This window comes from Alexandromys fortis, unplaced genomic scaffold, assembly GCF_014885135.2.
Source record: "Alexandromys fortis isolate MF-2015 unplaced genomic scaffold, M_Fortis_MF-2015_v1.1 scaffold_70, whole genome shotgun sequence".
Taxonomy (NCBI): Eukaryota; Metazoa; Chordata; class Mammalia; order Rodentia; family Cricetidae; genus Alexandromys; species Alexandromys fortis.
This window is the reverse complement of record NW_026067955.1, coordinates 1,415,191-1,434,570: the sequence shown is the minus strand read 5'-3', so window position 1 is coordinate 1,434,570 and position 19,380 is coordinate 1,415,191.

Below are 19,380 nucleotides of genomic sequence, written 5' to 3'. Positions count from 1 at the left end.
TTACTGGAGAAGTCATGGTCTAAGCCTGTCTCGGAAGGCTAATGACAACTATTTGGTCAACAAATGGTGGGACTGAAATGCCTTGGTTTTGAATGTAGACTTCATCAGGACTCAGACTCTGTATGGGAATCTGTTGGGACTCACTTGTAGACTTCATCAGGACTCAGACTCTCTATGGGAGTCTGTTGGGACTCACTCTGTGACCAATGCCAAGGCTTAGGATGTGGTCAAGATCAGGGCTCGGTGTGTGGCTAGAGTCAGGGCTCAGTGTGTGACCAGGGTCAGGGTTCAGCAGCTGACTGACCAGGGTCAGGTCTCAGTGGGTAACTATATTTGCTTGATGTGTGGTTAGGATCAGGTTCAGGGCAACTAGGGCTCAGTAAGAGACCAGGGCTCAGTATATAACTAGGATCAGGACTCAGCATGTGACTAGTATCAGGGCTTAGTGAGTGATCAGGTTCAGGGCTTGCTGTGAGACCATTGTCAGGGCTCGGTGTGTGCCCAGAGTAAGGGGTCAGCCCACAGCTGTCACCAGCAGCTGACATTTTTAGGGAGCTGACTTTCCTTAAAGCCAGATTACAGGGCTTTGAGCACGGCCTGCTGGAGCATGGGGAAGTAGTCCTCAAGAACAGTGGTTCTCAACCTATGAGTTGTGACCCCAAAGGGGTCACATATCAGATATCCTGTGTATCAGACACTTACATTGTGTTCATAAGATTAGCAAAATTACAGCTATGAAGTAGCAACAAAATAACTCTATGGTTAGAAGTCATCACAGCATGAGGAGCTGTATTAAAGGGCCGCAGTGTCGGGAAGGTTGAGAACCACTGATCAAGGGCACGGGCTGTGGAGCAGCCCAGACTGGGTACTGACCCTGGCTCACACTTGCCAGCCTTCACCATAAGCAGTGTCCTGAGCCTTAGTCCACACCTTGAGTTGCTTCCCTGTAAGTGAAGATGATGTATTTCCTTGATCTACTTTGTGCTGCTCTGAGACTAATTTTGAACAGTTTGGAAGGCTGTGATATCCAAAAGTGAGGGTCTGATATCTCCAAGACTTTTCCAGCTACATTAATAGCCCATTTCAGTAAGTGAGAGGGAGGGAGAGGACAGAAAGATCTATTTTGCTCTTTTATTTTATGTGTATGAGTGTTTTACTTGCATGCATGTCTGCGTACATGCATTCCAGGTACCCCGAGAGGCTGGAAGAAGAGACTGATCCCGTTATTAGAGCTACAGACTATTTTAAGCCACTGTGTGAGTGCTGAGAGTAGAACCTAGGTCCTCGTAATGGCATCCACTGCTCTTAACCACTTAGCCATCACTCTAGCCCCCATTTTATCCTTTTAAAAGGAACCCAGTAGGAGCTGGAGAGATGGCTCGGCAGTTAGAGCCCTGGCCATGCAAGTGAGGACTGGGTTCTCCTGAAACACACATAATTGTCATGTGGTATGGGGGTCTGCCTGCTGGTTATGCCAGCTTTGGAAGGCAGAGGTGGAGAAAGCCCAGGACAAGCTGGTAGTAAAACTAGCCATGCCAGTGAGCTCTAGGTCGAGAGATTCTGCCTTCGTGAATAAAAAGGGAGAGTTATGGAAGATTCATGGTCAACATTAACATGTACTCACACATATTAAACATACACACACACACATGCACATCTCTCTCTCACACACACACACACACACACACAGGAAAATGGAGAAAGAAAAAAAAGAGTAATAAAAAGAACCCATTCCCTTGGAAGTCCTGCTGCGGTGACAGAGCCTAATTTCTACATGAACACGGGATTTTCCACCTCCCCACCACTTCTCATTAGGCCTCATTCTTAGCATTGCTGCTTGGGGATTAAGCTTCTGACAAAGGCTTATGTAGATGCTTGCATAAACCACAGCAGCGCCTGAAGGTTGGAAGGGCATATGAAGGTGAAAAGCTGGGGTTCAACCCCAGCTCCAGTGCATACCTAGCAGGAGTCCAGGAGATGCTGGAAGACCCTGGGCCTGACCACTTGTCACGCAGCCTCAAGGCTGCCCTTGCTCACTGCAGTAATGGCCAGAGGGCCACTTCCTCTGCATGCTGGCAGGTCCTGAGAGACCTTAGCTGGAGGCAGGAGGGCTAGGAGTAGAAGAGAATACCCAGATTTAAGTGTCTTTTGCAGCTCCGTGGCCCTGACTCCACAGAGGCAGGTGTCAGGCTTTCCCAGAGGTCCCTCCAATCCCTCGGCTTTGGGATTCTGTAATTGACTTTGGCATTCTCCAGCCAGCTGCTCTTCCTAATTTACATGCTTTTCAAGAGCGTGGAATTCCAAGCACCAACCTGGCCTCCCTGCCCCGTCCAACAAGATGAGCACCTGTTCTCCACCTTTTCGGGGAGAACTGAAAACAAATACCTGACATCGCAGTGGTCATGATAAGGATGGGGAGGGCTGTGGGTGTCAGGGAGAGGCTGGGGATGAGGGGCAAGGCCGTTAATATTGAGTGGCATAGAGGTTATCCTGTCAGAGAGCAAGGATGAACTGGGTGATTGCAGCAGACCCAATTAGCAGAGAAGCGTCTTGGATTCCTAGCCAGATCATGGAAGGCCCATTCCATCTGAGTGGCTGCAGGCAAGTTCCTTAACCTGTCTGTGCCTCAGTTTGTTTCTCAGCAAAATGGGTTGCTGTGTGTATGTGTGTGTGTCTACATGACCACATATTTGTTAACTATTCTTATCTCCAGGAGTATGCACCAAGGATTTCTGATTTCTCACTTTCATTGATAAAATAGTGATTTAATACAATTTCAAATGTAAGCACATCAGCATGTTGATATGAGTTCGTAAACTGTACACACGAAACCATGTCTATAAAACCGTTATTGCAAAAGGATAACAAAAGAATAAAATACAAACAGAAGTTCTAGTATTGTCCCCACCCCGAGGGGTCCCTCCTTCTCCATGGACTAGTAAGCAGCTTTGATAAATTGTAGAAATTCTGCCAGGGTGGAAGGGAGAGGAGAAGCTGGGGGCAGTGGCGCGGTGGATGAAAGGACACGTGGGAGCCAGGGAGTGCTAATGTAGGTGATTAAATCATTTGCAATAATCCATTTGGAACAGCAGCGGCATCTAATACGGGGCGTGAAGACGGCTCCACAAATAGAAAGGTGGCCAGGGACGCAGCTGGAAGCACATACTCCAAGGGCATGGGGTGGGCACCTGAATTACTTCCTCCTGCCCAGGTAACCCATCAGGCCCTGCAGCACCCAGCACAATGATCAGAGCTGCTCCTTCCAGGGGCCTCTGTCTCTTAGTCAGTTTCTCTCCTTGCAGGAAGTTCTCGCTGATGGCTCTTTTCTCCTCCATCTCCCCCAGGAACAAGTTCTTGAAAATCTTTTTTAAAAATCTTCTCTTTTTAACCTTTATTTATTAGTGTGTGGGAAGGGAGTATACATGTGTGAAGTACATGTGTGAAGTACATGTGTGAAGTGCATGCGTGACGTGCATGTGTGAAGTCTATGTATTAAGTGTATGCATGAAGTGCACGTATGACATGGATATGTGACATGTATGTGTGAAGTGCATGTGCAATGTTTATGTGTGAAGTGCATCGTGATGTGCATTGTGACATTTATGTGTGAAGTGCACACATGACTTGCATGTGTGAAGTGCATGTGTGACGTGCATGTGTGAAGTCTATGTATGAAGTGTATGTATGAAGTGCATATGTGACTCACAGCACAACATGAATGTGACATGTATGTGTGAAGTGCATGTGTGAAGTGCATATGTGATGCACATGTGTGACATGTATGTGTGAAGTGCATGTGTGACTCGCATGTGTGACATGTATGTGTGGAGTGTATGTGAGAAGTGCGTGTGTGACGCTCAGAGGACAGTTTTCAGAAATCAGTGGTTCCTGAGTATTGAACTCAGGTTTTCAGGTCTAATAGTAAGGGCCTTCACCTGCTGAATCATCTCACTGTCTCCCACCCCAGTCCAAGCAGTCAATGGCTATGCACTAACCTGCCTCCCTTCTGTCCATGCCTCCTAAAGCATGCCTGCAGTGTTTTACTTTCTGGGATCAATTCTCCCCCCATCCTCTTTGGAAGCTACTTCTATCTTAATCTCTCCTGTCAGCCCAAGAGGTCTGGATGGAATAGATCTTATCTTACCTTTGACTGCAAGAATGGGCAGGAGGGCTGCTGTGAACCCAGGTAAGTAGGCCACAGAAGAAGGCACAGAGATCCTGACAATACCAGTTGAACACTTGATTCAGCTACACTGAGACTCAGTCCTGTTTGTGAGGCTATTCAGTCCCTCTACCCAGTTCTGAGATGTTTAGTTGTTTTTCTGTAACCACATGCATCTGTTTTGGCCAAAACAGCCTCATCCTCCTGTGATTATAATGTTCTTCCCCGTGAGCTGCTCCTACCGAGCTCACCCCTCCATACCGTTTCAGCTAGCCAGTCCTCAGCTTGACATGAGGACCTTGACAATGTGGCTTCTTAGGGCCCCATGACCTGCCCTGCCTCACCAGCTTGACCCAGACTGTTATTCTCCTCTTCCCTCATTCCTCCTTCGAGCTACACCAACCTCCTTGCTGCTTCTCGGCCACAGTTGAGCACTCCTGACACCAAGCCTTTGCCCTCGCTGTCCTTTCTGCTCATCTAGCCCCTGAGCCTAAGTAACTCTCAGGCTCTCTCCACCATGGCTCTATCACACCAGTAAGCGAATTTGTCCACTGGCCCAAGGATGGCATTTCTTATACCCACATCATTCTACTCCTGTAGTTTAACACTTGGTTTTAACTCCATGGTTCTCAACCTTCTAAATGCTGTGACCCTTTAATACAGTTGGTAACCCCCAACCATAAAATTATTTTTGTTGATACTTCATAATTGTAATTTTGCTGCTGTTACAAATTGTAATGTAAATATCTGATATGCAGGATATCCAAAATGAGACCCCTGTGAAAGGTCATTTGACCCCAAAGGGGTCGCTACCCATGGATTGAGAACAACTGGTTCCTGTTACCATTCACTGGCCACCTTGCTAGGACACCCCACAGGCTAGGCCTTTGCTGTATCTACTGTTCCACTCCAGAGACTAGGACCCTCCTCCATCCCCTTCTCCTCCATTCCCTTCTCCATATCCCCCTATTCCTCTTTCTCCTCCCTCCCTTTCTTCCTCTTTCTCATCCTCCTCCTCTTCTTCCTCCTCTTCTTTTCCACCTCCTTTCGTCCTTTTCCTCCTCTCTGTTTTCACCCCCTTTCCCCCTCATCTTCTTCCTCTTCCATCTTACCAGTTTAATGGCCGGTCCCTGCCATCTGGCCCTATGATGACTTCTTGGGAGGGAGCTTGCCTTCCTGTTCTCAGCCTTGCCTGACCTCAAAGCAAGTCTTCAGAATGAAGGATTCAAATGGGGCTGGCGAAGAGAGAGGCAGGAGGGCCTGGTAGCTCATCAGGCAGCACCGTCCATGATACCCAAGACCACGTGGAAGGAGCAGACAGTTAATTTGCTCCCTAATTACCAGCTTCACCGTGGACATCCTCCGAAGATGCATCTCTCCTAATTGAAACAGCGGGGTGGATTGCAGGCTCTAGGCAAGCATCCTTTGCCTCTCCTGGCAGGAGCCAGAGGCAGGCAAAGGTGTTTCATTAGAAAAGAGTTGGGGGGGGGTCACCGTGCCTACTGACTCTAGATGTGTTATTTGAAGACCTGCAATTTAGATGCACAATGAAACTGCTGATGGGCGATGACCTCATCCAGGAAAAAGAAGGTTCCACATCGGGGCCACTCCTCCTGTCCACAGAGAGCAAGAGACCCTCCTCTCCTTCCTGGAAGAGAGCATCTTGGTTCATGCACCCAAACACGGGGTCTTAGGGTTTACTGGGCATGTTGGCAGAATTCACACCACACCCTCTGTATCCATGTCTCCCTTTCCCCCTTAGTTTTCCAGATTGCAAAATGGTCAGTTAAAAGACTACATTTCCCAGGATCCCTTCCAGCTAGAGGTCACCAAAGACATTGCAGGGTGGATTTTTAAACAGATGTTGTAGGGAGGATGGGGCAGGGGTCTTTTAAGTGAAATATATGCACATTTCATTACTTTATTATTGCATCTCATCCTTATATGACTAGGATGGTTGGAACTTAACATCTTGGGGTCTTGAGGTTGAATGTTGTCTACTAGAAATGTCTACTAGAATGATAGAATACCATCATTCTAGATATCTCTCTAGAAGGAGCCTGGATTCCTGATAAGTGGAGCTGTTATATTACTGTGAACTATTTATCCCTAGATACATTTTGTTGGTTTTTATTTTGGAAACAAGAGAGTTTCTCTGTTTAGTTCTAGCTTTCTTGGAACTCACTCTGCAGACCAGGCTAGACTAGAACTCAGAGATCTGCCTGCCTCTATCTCCCAAGTGCTGGGATTAAAGGCGTGTGCCACCACTGCCCAGCTGGATTTCTTTCTATCTGTCTTTTTTTTTATATGATTAAGTCACTGCAGCTGGATTTTGTCACTGGCCAATGAACTCAAATCCTAGAAAGTGCTTTGACCTTTTGAGGATGTAAAAGATTGTTTGGGAACCAATGTATGGGGTCTGGATCCCTATGTATACCCTACATATGCACACTATATTTCATCTGATTTAATGTGGAGAAGGCTGGCCATCTCTGAGTAAATGATTACACCATTGCCTTAGTCAGCAGCCCATGGCCTGGGTCACTCTTGCTTACAGCTTTGGGGACTCTCGGAGCAAACGCATGACCTGACAGGAGGTGTCTATTTTATTGACAGCCCTTTTGCTTTTATTACTGTTAAATTAAAATTCTGCATTGCATAATAGAAAAGATAGTAGACTGTGTCCTTGCCAAGTCCTGGGGGACACTGGATTCCCACAGACTGGCTTGTCATCAATATGGATGACAACTCTCTGGGCTTTAGGAAGGGCTGGGCAGAGTCCAGATGAGAAGAGAGAAGATGGACAGCAGGATGGAGAGGACTCCCTGGAGGTGGGAGGAGTCCAGAGGTGCCCACTTTGTGCAGCTAGCCTTGAGAGAAGGTATGGACCAGAAGGGCACCTGGAGGCTGGGTTGGTGATGAGACTGTTTCCCAGAGGGGGCGGAACAGGAGTCCAGCCTCATATGAAGACAAAGGGATCATAGCGCACCAAACCCTAATAGGAGACAGAGTATGAATTCCAAGTCTTTCCCCTTGAGAACCGCAGAGGAGCCTCATCTACCCAGCAGGATCTGAGGCCAGAGAGCTCAGGGTCACCAGTGTTCTGCACATATGCCTCTTTATGGGTGTGTGTCACACCCAGCAGGATCTGAGGCCAGAGAGCTCAGGATCACACCCAGGGCCAGGATGTCAGTGGTCTGCACACAAGCTTCTTTACGGGTGTGTGTCTGTGAGGCTGTGGACGTTGGCCATTTGCTGCCCTGCCTCTCTGAAGAGCAGATGGCCTCGAACTCAGCTTTCAGGCCTCACTCTGCCAGGATTATCCCTGGCTGTGTGCCTTCTGCCACCCTCCCTAACCCCCTCCCCATATCCCCAGGCTCTGTGGCTATTAGAGTTGTCAGGGATTGAGGCTCTGGAAGACTGAGGACTGGTGCTGTCTCCTCCTGCCTCAAGGAGAAGTTGCTCTGATGCTGCCAAGGGCCCCTCCTCCCACGGCTAACCGCTCTGAAACTCCTCCCCTTCCTCTTGTCACCTGTCCTCCTTCCCTCCCCTGTCCCCCACAGTGACAGAGGTCAGGGAGACATAAACAACCCACAGTTTCCAATTAATTTTTAATTGCCGCTTGAAATTCTTAATTGCAGCTGAAACCCTATCTCTGATGGAGGCCTGGGGTAGGGGTAAGGTGGGGGTGACCCAGTTAGAGGTGCTGAGCCAGTAGGGGAGGGCCAGAAGGCAGCCTGACTGGTGACCCTAGGAGCCCCTAGAGCCTCACCTCTGCCTCTGTGGAGAACGGGGCAGAGGCCTGGGTTCCAGCCTGTTCCCTGGGCAGGATGGCAGCAGTAGCACCATCCGTCAGTGTCGCGTTACAGTAGTGGAGCTTCCTGGGAACCCTTCTAGGTGATCAGAGCAGTTCCCACATAACCTCAGCCCTACCTAGGAAGCTCAGACTCCTGGCGAAGCCTTGAGGTGATGGTATGTATGGTTGGAAGAAGGGTGAGCAACTGCCCAGTCTTCCAGGGACTGAGGCCTTTCCTGGGTCGTGGGACTTCTGGTGCTAAGTCTAGGAGGGGCCCAATAAGCCAACCTGGTTACTCTAGGTCAGATCGCCTGCCCCCGACACAGCATCTGTTTAGGAGAATGAGGATCTGCCATGCCCTGAGGTCCTGCAGCCAGGCTGGCTATCTGACCATAGGAGAGGCCGCTGTTCTTGCCCACAGGGCTCCCAGCCCTGGTCTCCCCAACTACACCTGCTGTTCTCTGCCTAACGCTCCACATGCCAGCTACTCGCTGCAGGCAGTAGTCATGAGTTCAATCCCAGTTGCATAGATAGCCCCTTATCCCACATGGTATAAGACTTGATCTGGGCCTCAGTTTCCCCTTTTTCTAGCCCAGTGCTAGCCTGGGTAGCATAATGATGTGGCCAGGACTAGGAGCTATTTGAATCAAGAAGGGCCTAGGGATGGATAGTTAGCCTGTTCAGAGGTGGTAAGACCTAGCCTTGTCACTGGCAGGTGTGAGGCACCACACAAATTGCCGAGAGCAAGGCCCTCTGCAGCCCTCTGTTTGTCTGCCTCCTCCAGACAAGCATTTGCAAACTTTTGGTTAAGACAGCTGGCTCACCATAGGCGCTAGTACCTGAGACTTGACAGCTAGCGACAATAGAGACCTGTGCAGAACAGCTTGAAAGTCTGCTGGCGTTGCAGTGCAGGTGGAGTGGGAGCTGGGGCCAGGGTGAGGCAAAGGCTGTGACTGCTGAGCAGCCAGGAGAGGGGCCTGGCCAGGGTCAGGGACTGGAAAAGCAGGAGGACTTGGGGAGGATGGGTTTTCCTGGGGAGCAGGGGAGCACATCATGGCTAAACCTCTGTTGAAGGACTGGGAGAGTGAAGGACTTTGTGAATGAACAGAGGCCAGAGTTGGGGCACTAAGCAGAATTTTGTAGGCTACCAGGCACAGCCACCATTCTGGGCTTAGAGGGCTCTGAGGAACACACCACAGCTGAACACCCCTCCCTTCCCTAGATGCTGCCATCACTCCAGGGACATGGTAACTGCTCCCTTCCTTGCCTCCTCTCTGGAAGACTCCTAACTATCACCAGGCAGCTCTATGGTAACCCCAGAGGTCTGGATTCTAATCCCGTCCAGGAGAGCAGCCTTAAGTGGACTGGGGAGACACTGTTAAGGGGCCCACTTCAGCTACTGCAGGGCTGCTGGAGCCCAAGTCTCTCTAGTTAACTTAGTGCTGTCACTGAGGCCGACGCCTGGGTAACTCATTGACTTGGCCCTTGGACATAGGCCACTCCACCTCCCCACTCGGCGATTCTTTTGTCTGAGAAAGTGACTGCACCCCCGCTTGCTTGCTCCCCCTCTTTCCTCTGGAAGGCTTCTCCTTCTTCCCCACTTCCTTGAATCTAAGGATCTCGTGAGTCACTCCACTTTGAGCTGCCAGATGCCAGATGCAGTTGGGCTCAGAGAGGAAGCCAAAATTTTTCCCGTTATTTAAACAGAACCCTGGGCTAGTGGAAGCCCCTAAAGGCTGCCTTCCCTGCATCTTTCAGGAAGGTGGGCATAGCTTCATAGATAATGGTCTCCATCTTCCAGGTTCTGGTCTAAATGCCCTCTGAGCTTGGGAAGCTTGTCCTTCTGCCAGGATGCACGGTACCAGGTCAGCTCACTGTAGTCCATGGTACCCTCAGAGAAAAACCCATCCCCGGGCCACTCAAAGCTCTTTTGATCCAAGACCAGGCCAATCCCCAAGGCATTATCCAGGGAGAGCGTCCTCTGTGACCAGCTTCATGCTGGTGTTGTGGGGGAGACAGGAAAAAATAAAGAAGGGCCTCGCCTTCAAGGAATCGTCAGTCTGTTTAGAGAGAGAGAGAAAAAAAATCATACAAAATAGTGGTTCCTATTTCTCTTCTTGGATCTCCTTCCAGACACGACCTCATTTAATTCCCACAGCTCCTCCACGTGAGCGAAGAAAACAGGTTCTAAGAGATTGACTCATCCAGGGTCACGTCTGTAGCAGCAGGCTGAGCTCTACCCCAAGACCATCAGTACGCAAAGCCTTGCTGTTGTTTTCTTCAATCGGTCTAGGGAGGACACAGAGGAAGTTCCTAGGAGAGGGAGCCCAGCAACCTTTCTCTCTGTCTTCCTCAAGTGAGATGTGGCCTCCGGGCTGCTCTGGAGCTTCTGCCTCAGCCTCCCATGTGCTAGGATAACAGGTGCACAGTACCATAACGGGCATAGCATATAGTTCCTACAATCCAATTTGGGGCATGCTGATGCCATGGGAGGCCCTGCTTTAGTGACTGGTGGGCAAGCATCCTGGCGGGGTCCCCTGGAGCCCAGTGGGGACAGAAGACACAGCAGAGGGAAGAGGAGACACCCCTACACTCTCATCATTTGGCTCATGGGCAGCATCACATGTTCAGACATCTTCCTCTCTGCTGACTGACTGGCGCCTCGAGACCGCCAATCAGGTACCATCCATCTGTATCCTTGGCTCTCGCGCAGAAGTTGGCACTAAGATGCCCAGAGAAACTGCACCAAAACACTTAGGATGTGGTGACCACCTGGCCCAGATCTTGGCAGTCCAAAGTTGGCTCTGGGCTAGTCTCAGACAGCCCTAGATCTCCAGGGTGGATAAAAAACATGGAGGAGTGGTATGCCTCCTCCTGGTCTCTTAGCCTGCAATGAGTGAAACCTCGGGTCTCTCGCCCTCCCTTCCTTTCCCACTCGATCACTTTTCTGTAGAATGAAGTGGTTGCAGACTCTCTGTTGGAGGGAAATATCCTGCTCTAGCAGACAAATTCCCTCCATAAACTTGCATTGTGTATTTGATCGTCTCCCATAAAGGAAGAGATCCATCTTTCAGTTTATGTTTACAACTGTGTAACTGGAAAACAAAATCGATTCTCTCTCTTTCCATTTTCTTCAGTCAAACTCTTCCCCTGACCCGTGGAGTCTTTCATCTGGGCCAAAAGGCTGATACCCAGAACTTAGGGCCAGAGACTCCTAGGTAGGTGGGCATGGCCCCAGCTTCAGGCTGGCTATGGGCCTGACATAGACTGATACAAAAAGGGCCTTGTGATTTTTCTGTGGTTTCCAAGATGTCAGCCAGAAGGCAGGGATTGGCTAAGAGAACATGGCATGTTCCCTCCAGGCTGTGGAGAGGAAGCAGGAGGCAGGGTCAATCTCATTGCCCTTAGCAGCCCCCAGGATTGCTGCCTCCTACACAAAGTCATCCTAACTGCCATGGTAAGGTGGTCCCTCCCTCAGCTGGCCTCCCCGTGGGACTCCTGCCTGGATGGATGTTGGTCTCTTGAACTATAATGTGGAGCAATGGTCGCCTGGTGGCTATGGCAGTCACTCTCACCCCCATGAAAATAACTTGGCTTAAATTTTTACTCCTCTCTTCCTCATTGTGTGACCCTGGACAAATTGATTAACCATTTTGAATCTTGGTGCCCCTGACTGTCACAAGAAGGGCATTTGAATATAAAACTAGACCATTTGATTTAACACCAGCAACCTGTCCCCTCCCCATGCTTTCTTCTCCATAGCCTTTCCCAACAGGCGCTGTGTTACACTGCATCTGGCTTGGTGCACTGCAGGAGGACCTGGAGCCTGTTTCTTCTGTTGCAGTCTGCTGGCACAGATAGGAGGCTCCTCAGAGCCAGCTGGACTGGCAGCATAGAATGGGCATGGTCCGCCAGGCTGATGCATGGTCAGGGCCAGCTCTGTTCTCTCTCATCTGGGATTCCAGGCTAAAGAAATACTGTTAGCCAAACCTAAATCCTGAAGGTTGCCAGCACCAGACTTTGGAGTCAGAGATCATGTCTTGCCATCTATTGCCAGAGTCCCCAGTGTCTAGCAAGGGGCATTCATCATGGGCCCTAAATCCTTTGTTTAAAAGTCCAAAGAACTGAAGAGAGCCAGGTTAACGCAAACTGTGATGTCAGGCGCTGGGCTGGGAGCCTCTGTTACAGAGATGAGTTGGCCAAACCAGGCCCAGGTCAGCAGTACACTGGCCCACCTACCTGCTCAGCCCATGGCTCAGTGAATCTCAGTCATCTGGTTCCATTCACTGAGTAGCCCTCCGAAATATAAGGGTGGCTGTGCTTCTTAGTCTGTGCATGGGCTTAATTGTTCCCGTGACCTTGGGATAGGGCTAGCTGCCTTGAGACTCTCTTTATTTTTTTTCATGTATATATGTGTTTACCTGCATGCATATGTGTGCCGTGTGTGTGCCTGGTGCTTTTGTAGGTCAGAAGAGAGATCTGATCCTCTGGAATTGGAGTAATAGATAGTTGTGAGCTGCCATGTGAGTGTTGGGAACCACACCTGGGTCCTCTGTAGGAGCAGCAATTGTTCTTAACTGCTGAACTATCTCTTCAGGTCTCGAGACTCAGTTTTGGCACCTGCAGAATGGGTGTGTATAGAGATTTAGACATGAAGGCTTGGGAGTCTCAATTAGGACACACTTTCTAGCCAGCTCTGCCTTGTTATAAGTCTGAGTAATTGCCCTTAACTTATCTCTCCCTTCCCCCTTTAAACTTTTTGATAGATTCATAAAGAAATTACCAGGAGTTATTGTGCTTTGTTTTGTTTTTGATTTTTGAAACAGGGTCTCTCTGTACCATTCAAGCTAGTCTGGTACTCACTATGTAGGCCAGGCTAGCCCCAATAATGGAGTAGTCCTCTTACCTCTGCTTCTCTCGATGTTGGGGTGACAGGCATGAACCACTGCACCCTGCTATTATGCTTCTGCTAAAGATGAAGAACATGAGGCAAAATAGCAGAGGCGAGCCTGGAGGTGCTCCAGCACCTTGGGAGCAGACACCAGCACTACCTTAGAGGAGCTGAAGGGTGGCAGTGGGGCCCAGGAGGATGTGCAGGCTGCTACCCACCTCCCTCCTGCCCACCAGAGGCCTGCCGATCTCTCTCCCCCCCCTGCCTTTTAATTGCTTGGAAACAGAGCTGACGGCAGTGGGAACGGCTCAGGCACCGTGGGTCTCATGACTGGAGGCTTTTGTTTGTTCGCAGAATCATATTTTTACACTCCGGCTTCCGCTAATTTATGCCGCAGACCGAGCTCTCCCTCGCTGAAGATGGCGTGCTGAAGAGAGGAGAGTCAATTCCTGGCTTTATTTAGCCATCCTGGAGCCTATCAGAAGCCAAGCAGGGGATAAATGAACAACAACAAAAAGTAATAATAGCTGGGCTGGGTGTTTATTTTCCAGCCGTTCGCCTCCTCCAACGGGCCTGCCGCGTTCCCTCAGCGCATCCGCCCGTGGAAGCTGTGCTGGGAGAATTAAGCGAGTTCCTCATTTAAGATGGAGCAATCAGCCCTGCTAGTCGCTGCTCAGCACCTATAGAGGCTCAGTTTGGCTCAGCTCCAAGAGGAGACGGAAGGGAGGTGGGGAGGCCTCAGAGCAGCCCCCAACACCACACACACACACACACACACACACACACACACACACACTCCACCTTCCACATCTCTGTATGAAAAGATGACCCACACATGCATAGCCATATCATCACGTAGTTATGTGGTCCCCACTGGTGGCAATCAGGGAGGGCGGCAGGAGCAGTCATTGCGACTCGTACTAGGTCAGAAGCACCGTTAGGAAAGCCGAAGGGAGGGGTGAAGGGTAGCAGTAGGCTGGGACTCCATTCTGGAAGCCTAAGCCACAGGGAACTCTCTCCTGTGCAGAGTTCTGGCCCTGCAAGTGGGATTCGGGGCAGAACACTCAGCACCCATCATAAATAAAGACTGGAGGCTTCCGCACTTGGGTGGGCATGCCCAGCTGCTCCTGAAAGGCCAAGACAAGGAGGGTTGTCTTTTAATTAATAACTGAGTCAGGGAGGGCCTGAGTCAGGCCTGGAAGGGTCAAGCTCATGAGAGCATGAAGAAAGGGGGGAAGTGAGTCAGAACTGGCACCATGCCTTAAAGCTGCCGCGTACTGGGCACTTAACACAAGCTAGCTCTTATCTCTTTCCACCTCAGGACATACGTGCCTATCCTGTCACCTGCTGTGTCCACCAAAGCCACTCTTCCCAGTGTGCACAGACATACTGATTATAGTCACCCATCCCTGCCACCCACCCGTCTCCCTTAGACGAATCTACCCCTTTGTTTATCCACCTATCCCCCTCCCCCCCCCGATACTTTTGTTCACACCCAAGCACCAAGTCTACCCCTACATAACAGCAAGTTGGGCAGTGGAGGCAGAGAGAGATTCACCCCCAGCAGTCATCAGGCAGCCTGGAATCCTTTAAAGACAGCCTCGGCCTAAAGAAAGTGCAGCGAGCCTGCCTGCTAGACTCGGAGGCTTGGGAAGCTGCAGTGTGAGCTGGGTGCTAAGCAGATTCATCTTCCTGTGGCAGACGCATGTACCGAGCTCACGGGGACTGATATTTATATACGCGCCCGATGCCAATTTATTAATTTATAATAAGATGCTACTCAAGTGCAGCGGATGTTTGTCTTGGCAGAACAGCATCTCTCCCAGTAGGCAGGCTACATGGGAAGTGAATTACCATCAAAATGCTGGGCTAGTGTTTCGCAAGAACTAGAACTTCTGAGGGCCCTGGATGCTGGTGTGCGCCTAGCTCTGGCCTCTCTCCCTAGAGAGAAAACGCGCCTTGCGGGACTTGAAGCAGAGGACTAGGAGTTTGCTATCTGACAGCTTATATATCATGCGGAGGCCCAGTTCTGCCTCGGATCCCCACTGGCTCAGGGGCCAGAAAGCAGAGGCTCCCACTGCCCATTTTTATACAGCCTGTGAATGAAGAATGGTTTTTATATTTTTAAATGATTGAAGGAAAAGTCAAAAAGAAGAATAATATTTCATGACGTAAGATAATTTTATGGCATTCAAATTTCAGTGCCCCCAAATAAAGTTTTATGGTATATAGGCACACTCACCCATCTCATATCATCTCTGAAAGATTGATGAAACAATTGCAGAATTGAGTCACTGCAACAGACTCTTTAGCTTGGGACACCTAAAATCCTTACTTCCCTGGCCTTTATATAATTTTGTTGATTCTCGTCCAGATAATGCCTCGTCTTCTGTGGCATTTATGTCTTTAGGGAATGGTGCTACCCCCAAGCTTCGAGGCTATTACCCAGATCATGGGTACTTCCCAAGTTTAACCAGAGATGGATGTGTGGTGACCTCTAGATTTAAATGCATGCACCTCTTGCGATGTCATCAGCTCAGCCTGCACTGGTACACAACGGTACCCTTACACACTGACAGTGGAAGACACTTCCATCTTCCCTTTCCGTTCGTCTCCAGCTTACCATCCTTCCTTTGCCGAGCTACCCACCTTGTCTGCGAAAGGGCCGCCCACCTTCCCACCTCCTGAACACATCCCTAAGCCATATGTTCTAATCAGGTAGGGAGAGGTGATGTGGACATTCGTGCATGTATGCCTGATGCATGCGTATGCATGTAAACCTTCAGTGGAGGTGAAAGGAGGAGAGAAGGGCGCAGTCTTTGTAGAAGGAGGCTGGGGGGGACCCTGAATAGGGCTGTCCACTTCCAGTAAGAATTTTCACTACTGGAGAAAAGAAAACAGAAAAACCGCAACCCTATGGCCTTCTGGGGCTTTGGGACTACAGAGCAGTGAGGCACCATCATCTGGCATTCTTAAGAGGCAGCTGTGTGGGAGAGAGAGAAAAAGAGAGAGAAGAACAAGCGAGGGAGGGAGAGAAAGGGAGCGGCCTCAAGGAGAGGCACTAGGAATCCAGGGGAGGGAAGGCAGTGGGGAGACAGCATCCGAGCTGAGGTGGCTCAAGGCTATTGATTCATTCCTACAGGGCTGTTTTGTTCTGAGTCTGGATAGTGTAGGTAAGCCTCTCTGGGAATGTCCGGGTGTGTGTGTGTGATGTGGGTACAGCTGGGCACTCAGGCAGCCAGCATCCAGGGCGTGGCTTTCCTTATGATCCTCCTGCCCAGCAGGAGACCCTTGGCTTGAGTTTCCCTGGAGGGCAAGGGGGAAGCTGATGGGTTCTGCTTCAGTGTCAGTGACTCTTGGGGTGACAAACCTTCAGATATGGAGAAGCCCCTCTGCGTCAGGCCTGGGACCCAGCAATTGCTCCTACCCACCTCAGCTGGCTCTCATTGGCTAAGGACATCAGACCCCCAGTTTGGGTATGGTACAGCACACAGAGCTGCCTGTACAGGAGGGCCCTGAACCCTAGTGTCTGAGATCTCAGTTTCAGGAGTAGTCTCTTGCTTCAAACTGCCAGGAACAAATAGGCATGCCTGGTGGATTCCTAAAATCACAGTGGGAGGTCTGCTGGGGAGTGGGCAGGGGCTGTTTGTAGACTTTTAATTCCAGCTCTGCCTGCCCTCCAGTTTCATGGATGGAGAACAGAGGCATTGGGCCAGAACACAATGTAGGGACTCAGGCCTCCTGAGTGTCTAGATTCTAGACTCAGACAGCATAACCGAGCTTCACCTTGGGCTCTGGTGTCAGACAAGAGTCCATTGTCCACCTCACTTCCTGGGCAGTGTGAGTTACAGTCTCTATAAGTTCAGAAGGCCTCTCGAGAATGCAACTCATTCTGTAGAATGCCTCCCTGGCATGCACGAGGCCCTGCATTGGGTACCCAGCACTACACAAACTGGGAGTTATTGCATTGCTTGTAATCCTATCACTCAGGAAGTGAAAGCCGGGGGACAGGAAGTTCAAGGTCAATTTTAACTAAATAAGTTTGAGGACAGCAAGGGATTACAGGAAGCACTGTCTCAGAAACCAAAGGTTTAATTTGGAATTGATCCTGTAAACCAGCTTAATCAGTGAAAAGGACTCCTCATAAGTGGTCTGGCACACAGTAGGCGGTGAAAGCACATGAATTAAACAGGCAACAACAAGAAAACTTTGGGGGTGTAGATCCTGGGGCTGGAGGATTGAGCAAACCTCTGTGTGGGAGACACCTACTTCACATGGAAGGAACAGGATCATTGCTGCATATAAAGTTCAGTGCCCAGGAGTGATAAGATCAAAAGTGGAAGGTGTAGGCCTTTGCCAGGTTGACAAGGGGCAGGAGAACATCCTAGAACATTCCAGGCAGAGGACTTAGCTTAGGCCAAAGCAGAGAGGTGTAGGGTCTTCTCAGATGGGCAGTCACAACAGAGCTCTCCTGCCATTGCAAGGCCCATAGTTCCCCAGCACCCTCCCTCCAGTAGGAACCCTGAGGAAGCCGACTGGCTCAATATTTGCTAACACCAAACATCATTTTGCCTCAGCAAATTTTCTGATGGAAAAAATAATTCTGTAATGAGGCCCCAAGTTAAATAGACTTGGTGTTTGGAATTATCTGGCCTCACTCTTTGCTAGGATAGATAGGAGTTCTCAAGATAGAAGGATGAGGAGGGTTAGCTCAGGAGTGTGTATGCAAGGAGGCTCCTTCACTGTACCCTCTCCAGGAATCTTCTCCACTGCACACACACATACACACACACACACACACACGCACATGCATGCACACATACACACGCACACACACACACGTACGCACAACACAACAGTTCTGACGTTTTCCCAGACCATTACTCTGCTTTTACCAACCTTCCAGTTGCTGGAAAAAGTCAGATTTGGGTCAAGGAGCATGAATGACCCCAGCCTACTCTTTGCCCCTTTTGCTCCTCCATCCTAGGTTAGGAGGGAAATGTAACAGCCCCTTTATCCGTGCTCCTTTACAGTGTCCAAAGATCTGTAGGTACCACCTCTGATCCTAGGCTGACTCAATGACTGGGAGGGGCACTCTTGTTTCCCTCTGTGGCCAGAAGCCAAGAGAAGTAGCGGCTGGCATGCTTCAGTCGGAGGGACCTGGGAACTGAATAATTTCTCAGTGGGCTCCATGGAGATGTAATTGGGTCTGACAGACCTTGACTAATCTGTGTTTGTCTTATTCAAACTCCTCTAGCTCTTGCTCCTGCCTGCACAGTCACCTCAGCCTTGGGCACTACCTCAGCTAAGACAGATTCAAGAAGAGAGGATATTAGGCAGGGACAGGCCTAGGGACTCAGTCCCAGGGCCAGAGGGAGATGATATATTAGACATGAGTCTAGAATTAAATTTGGGGAATCTGGACTCCGCCTATGTGTCTGTCATCCTGCCTTCCCATCCCTCCCCTCCCAGTTTCAAACCTCTGCAGATGGTTGAGCATGTCCCCTGCTCAGGGTCAGAAGGCAGGGTATCACTTAGCCAACAGATGCTGATTGGCACTCACCCCCTGTCAGGCTGTGCATGGCTGCGATGTGCACATTATTTCTTGGGGGTGAATGTGGGATGTCACAGGTCCAGGACAAGCGTGGAAGAAGGGCTGTGCTTGCTTAGCTTCAGTGACTCCCACCAGTTCCGTTCCTCAACATCAGAGACAGTGTCCTCTTTCCACTGACCTGTCTGTCTTGCCAAAGAAGGAGTCAGGCATGTCCCAGTGTGCCTAGACGTCAGCCACAGTGCTCTGGAGACAAGACTTGCCAGTGGAAAATCAGCCCCAGGCCTGTGAACCAAACGGGCAGGTACATTTCCTCTTATGGGGTGTTGAGCGGTTCAATGGGACTGGAGGGTAGTCCGCGTAGTGGTGAAATGTATCGTTGGGGGAGAGCAGCAGAAGTAGTATCTGGATGAGAGGGCGTCATACCTTCACAGGTATGAGGCTGCCAATCAAAACCTACAGGCCAAGAGAGCTGCTCACACTTCCTGAGGATTCAATAGGAAGCCAGGCTCTGATCCAGGGTGTGTGCATGGCTGATTTTGTTTAAAACAACCAAGGCTCGGGGAAGTCAAACAACCCAAAGTCCAGGGTCACCCAGACCACAGAGTAGATGGTGAGGTTAGGATCTGAACCCAGATGAGCTAGCTTCTGAGACCATCCTTAGAAGCGCTCTGCATGAACTCACCTGTCTGCAGCCCAGGGTGGGTGAGGGGGCTGGAGTGGTAGCAGTGTGGGGAAGGGATGGTAAGGGGACGTAAATGCCAGAGACGCTCTGAGAGTGGATCTGATACGGCCGGAGTAGTGACGGCTTCAGGATGTCACTTGGACCCTTTCCTCACTGATACAGCTACAACCTCCAGCTGCTGTGAGCCCAGAGGTGCAGGAAGGCGCTGAGGATGATAGCAGGACCTGCCCAGCCCTTCTTTCAATTTGGAGATGGAGTTTCCTGGCAGGGGGTGCTAGCTGTGTTCCAAGCCTCC